Source organism: Bos grunniens, chromosome 4, assembly GCF_055505025.1.
Source record: "Bos grunniens cultivar Pamir isolate PY7600 chromosome 4, Bosgru_T2T1.0, whole genome shotgun sequence".
Lineage (NCBI taxonomy): Eukaryota > Metazoa > Chordata > Mammalia > Artiodactyla > Bovidae > Bos > Bos grunniens.
The window spans coordinates 45615484-45621027 of record NC_141168.1 but is presented as its reverse complement, the minus strand read 5'-3'; the positions used below and the strand labels follow the sequence as shown (position 1 = coordinate 45621027).

Here is a 5544-nt window from a genome sequence, read left to right as displayed (position 1 = left end):
TGTTTTTCATAGCTTTTCTTTCAGGGAGCAAGTGTCTTTTAATTTCATGGCTATAGTCACCTTCTGCAGTGATTTTGGAGGCCAAGAAAATAAAGTTTGTCACGGTTTCCATTGTTTCCCCATCTATTTGCCATGAAGTGATGGGACCAGATGCCATGATCTTAGTTTTTTGAATGTTGAATTTCAACCCAGCTTTTTCACTCTCCTCTTTCACCTTCATCAAGAGGCTGTTTAGTTCCTCTTCACTTTCTGCCATAAAGGTGGTATCATCTGCATATCTGAGGTTATTGATATTTCTCCCAGCAGTCTTGATTTCAGCTTGTGATTCATCCAGCTGGCATTTTGCATGAAGTACTCTGCATATAAGTTAAATTAGCAGAGTGACAGTATACAGCCTTGACGTACTCCTTTTCCAATTTGGAACCAGTCCGTTGTTCCACATCCAGTTCTAACTGTTGCTTCTTGACCTACATACAGATTTCCCAGAAGGCAGGAAAGGTGGTCTGGTATTCCCATCTCTTTCAGAATTTTCCAGAGTTTATTGTGAACCACAGTCAAGGCTTTAGTATATTCAGTGAAGCAGAAGTAGATGTTTTTCTAGAATTCTCTTGCTTTTCCTATGATCCAACAGATGCTGGCATTTGATCTCTGGTTCCTCTGCCTTTTCTAAATGCAACTTGAACATCTGGAAGTTCTCAGTGGAACATCTGGATGTTAGCTATAGGTTTGTCATATATGGGCTTTATTATATTGAGATATGTTCCTTCTGTGGCTACTTTCTGGAGGGTTTTTATCATAAATCGGTGCTGAATTTTGTCAAAAGCTTTTCTGCATCTATTGAGATGATCACATGGCTTTTATCCTTCAATTTGTTGATGTGCTGTACCACACTGATTAGTTTGAAGATATTGCAAAATCCTTGCATCCTGGGATAAAGCCACTGGATCATAGTATATGGTCCTTTTAATGTGTTGTTGGAGTCAGGTCGCTAGTTTATTGTTGAGAATTTTTGTGTTTATCAGTGTTCATCAGTGATATTGGCCTATAATTTTTTTTCTTTTTTTGTGGTATGTCTGGTTTTACTTTCTGGGTAATGGTGGCTTTATAGAATGAGTTTGGGAGTATACCTTCTTCTGCAATATATTATAATAGTTTCAGAAGAATAGATACTAATTCTTATGTAAATGTTTGATAGAATTTGCTGGTAAAGCCATCTGGTCTTGGACTTTCATTTGTTGGAAGTTTTTTAATCATGCTTTCAGTTTTAGTATTTGTGACTGGTCTGTTCATATTTTCTATTTCTTCCTGGTTCAGTCTTGAGAGATTGTGCCTTTGTAAGAATTTAGCCATTTCGTCCAGGTTGTCCACTTGATTGGCATACAGTTGCCATCTCCCAGAATAATGAAAATAAAAACAAAAATAAACAAATAGAACATAATTAAACTCAAAAGCTTTTGAATTGCAAAGGAAACCATAAACAAAATGAACAGACAAACTTTGAAATAAAATATTTGCAAATGATATGAGGGACAAGAATTAACTTCCAGTTACAAACAGCTCATACAACTCAAAAAAAAAAAAAAAACAAATGAAGCAACCCTATCAAAAAATGGGCAGAAGGCGTAAATAGATATTCTGCCAAAGAAGACATACTTGGCCTCAAGGCCAAGAGGCACATGAAAAGATGTTAAACATTGCTAGTTATTAGAGAATCAAATCAAAACTACAATGAAGTATCACTTCACACCAGTCAGTATGGCCATCATCAAAAACCCTACATCTGTAAATGCTAGAGAGGGTGTGGAGAAAAGGGAACCCTCTCACACTGTTGGTGGGAATGCATCAATAAATTGGTGCAGCTGCTAAGAAGAGTTTGGAGATTCCTTAAAAAACTAAAAATAAAGCCATCATGCCTGTGTGCATGCTCAGTCACTCAGTCATGTCCTACCATGGGATTTCCCAGGCAATACTGGAATGGGTTGCCACTTCCTACTCCAGGGGACCTTTCTGACCCAGGGGTTGAACCTGCATCTCCTGCATTGGCAGTCAGATTCTTTACCACTGAGCCACAGAAACCAGAGCCAACATATGACCCTGCAATCCAACTGCTGGGCATACTAACGCATATATATGGAATTTAGAAAGATGGTAACAATAACCCGGTGTACGAGACAGCAAAAGAGACACTGATGTATAGAACAGTCTTATGGACTCTGTGGGAGAGGGAGAGGGTGGGAAGATTTGGGAGAATGACATTGAAACATGTAAAATATCATGTAAGAAACGAGTTGCCAGTCCAGGATCGATGCACAATACTGGATGCTTGGGGCTAGTGCACTGGGATGACCCAGAGGGATGGTATGGGGAGGGAGGAGGGAGGAGGGTTCAGGATGGGGAACACATGTATACCTGTGGTGGATTCATTTTGATATTTGGCAAAACTAATACAATTATGTAAAGTTTAAAATTAAAAAAAATAAAAATAAAAAATAAAAAAGATTGCTACATCAAAAAAAAAAAAAAAAGTATATATGCACCCCAGTGTTCATTGCAGCACTGTTTACAATAGCCAAGACATGGAAGCAACCTAAATGTGCATCCACAGATGAATAAAGAAGGTATGATACATATATACAATGGAATATAACTTAGCCATTAAAAAGAATGAAATAATGCCATTTACAGCAACATGTATGGACCTGAAGATTATCATACTAAGTGAAAGCAGAGGAAGACAAATATAAAATATCACTTATAGCAGAATCTTTAAAAAATTATACAAATGAACTTATTTACAAAAATAGAAATAGACTCACAGACTTAGAGAATGAACTTATGGTTACCAGGGGGGAAGGGTAGGGGGGAGGGATAGATTGGGAGTTTGGGATTGACATGTATATACTATGTTTAAAACAGATAGCCAATAAAGACCTACTGCACAGCACAGGGAGCTCTGCTCAATATTCTGTAGTAACTTATATAAGAAAAGAATTTGAAAAAGAATAGATACAAACACACACACACACATATATATATAACTGAATCACTTTGCTTTTCACCTGAAACTAACACAACATTGGTAATCAACTATACTCCAATGTAAAATAAAAACTTTTTAAAATTGAAAACATAACTTAATTATATAAACAGCATAAATGAATTAATCCAAGAGATGATTCTTTTAACAATTAAATAGACAGTTGTTGTTGTTCAGTTGCTGAGTCTTGTCCGACTCTTTTTGACCCCATGGACTGCAGCACACCAGGCTTCCCTGTCCATCACCAACTCCCAGAGCCTGCTCAAACTCATGTCCATCGAGTCAGTGATGCCATCCAACTATCTTGTCCTCTGTCGTCCCCTTCTCCTCCCGCCTTCAAACTTTCCCAGCATCAGGGTCTTTTCCAATGAGTTGGCTGTTCACATCAGGTGGCCAAAGTATTGGAGCTTCAACTTCAGCATCAGTCCTTCCAATGAATATTCAGGGTTGATTTCCTTTAAGGTTGACTAGTTTGATCTCCTTGCAGTCCAAGGAACTCTCGAGTCTTCTCTAGCACCACAGTTCAAAAGCATCAATTCTTTGGCGCTCTTAGCTAATCTATATTAGCTTGCTCCTTGGAAGAAAAGCTATGACAAACCTAGATAGCATATTAAAAAGCACAGACATTACTTTGCCAACAAAGGTCCGTCTAGTTAAGGCTTTGGTTTTTCCAGTTGTCATGTATGGACGTGAGAGTTGGACTGTAAAGAAAGTTGGGCACTAAAGGATTGATGCTTTTGAACTATGGTGTTGGCGAAGACTCTTGAGAGTCCCTTGGACTGCAAGGAGATCCAACCTGTCCATCCTGAAGGAAATCAGTCCTGAATATTTATTGGAAGAACTGATGCTGAAGCTGAAACTCTAATACTTTGGCCACCTGATGCAAAGAACTGACTCATTGGAAAAGACCCTGATTTTGGGGAAAATTGAAGGTGGGAAGAGAAGGGAATGACAGAGCTGGTTGGATGGTATCACCTATGTGATGAACATGAGTTTGAGTAGGCTCCAGGAGTTGATGATGGACAGGAAAGCCTGGCATGCTGCAGTCTATTGGGATCGCAGAGTCAGACACATCTGAGTGACTAAACTGAACTGAATATATAGGTTATCTCTATATATATGTGAAGGTAATGGCAACTCACCCCAATATTCTTGCCTGGAAAATCCCATGGACTGAGAAGCCTGGCAGGCTACAGTCCATGAGGTCTCAAAGAGTTGGACACAGCTAAGTGACTGAGCACACACACATGGAAAAGCAAACATAATAATATACACAATAAAAATGAGAAAGGGAAAAACCTTTAAGGAAAGTGAATGAATCATAAAACATTTGGAAAGAGAACAGTGTCAATACTCCTATGTACCAAACTGCTTTTAGTCAGAGATAGAAATTTTAAACAGTATTCAAAGTTCTGTCCCTCCAAATGCACCTCTGCCCAGATGGTTTCACAGGTTTAATATAAGAAATTATTTAGAAACATAGAATTTCAAAATACTCTATAAACTGTTTCAGAGCAGAGACAGAAAAATCTTCCATGTATGTTTTTATGAGGTAAAGCAATATATTATTTGAAAAAAAAATGAACAAAAGTATCCCAAATTTAAAAAGAGAAAACAACCACATGGCAATCTTATTCATTTTGATAACAAAAATTCTAAATAAGATATAGTCAAATAGAATTCAGCATCAGAAAAAAGTAATATGTCATGATCATATGAGTTTTAAACCAGCAACAGAAATGTTATATCAGAACATATATTAAGCAGCTTCATCAAAAATGGACGAAGCTGTCCTTTGATTTTCTTCATGACTGTATTTGGTAAAATTTAATATTCATTCATAACTCTTAAAACATACTCTTAATATCAAAGGAATTGATATAATTTTTAAAAAATAAGTTAAAAGTCAGTGCTATGTCTTACGGTTTTGTTGTTGTTGTTCAGTCACTCCATCGTATCTGACTCTTTACACGCAATGGACTGCAGTATGCCAGCCTTCCCTGTTCTTCACCATCTCCCAGAGTTTGCTCAACTCATGTCCATTGCCACCGAGTTAAGGACCAAGAGAGATTGTCAGTTCAAAAGTCCCATAATAGTACTTTTAAAGGGCCCATTCCTTAAAAGGGCTTGCCAAAGGTAGCTCAGTGATAAAGAATCTGCCTGCCAATGCAGGAGACACAGGAGATGTGGGTTTGGTCCCTGGGTCAGGAAGATCCCCTGGAGTAGAAAATGGCAACCTGCTGCACTTTTCTTGCCTGGAAGATTCCATGGACAGAGTAGCTTGGTGGGCTACAGTCTGCAGGCTCGCAAAGAACCTGGACATGACTAAGCACATAAGCATGCATTCCTTAAGAGGGATTCATTATCTCTTTACTGTAAACATACTTAACTTGTTTATAGACTTAATAACCCTTTCAACTGGAGGGAACTTCAATTTAAATGTATAATATGGTTGTAGTCTTTTATGTACACAGTATAGACTGTTGTGAGTCCTACTATAATCATAA

At 37.9% G+C, this 5544-nt stretch overlaps 1 long non-coding RNA gene across 1 annotated transcript; it reads right to left on the bottom strand.

Moving 5' to 3' along the window:
• Nucleotides 1–933: 933 nt before the first annotated feature.
• Nucleotides 934–5317, bottom strand: LOC147374039 (uncharacterized). The gene is made up of 2 exons (XR_015162348.1): nt 4961–5317; nt 934–1390 (listed from the first exon to the last, which is right to left on the bottom strand). It is a non-coding gene; the product is annotated as an uncharacterized LOC147374039 (long non-coding RNA).
• Nucleotides 5318–5544: the final 227 nt, after the last annotated feature.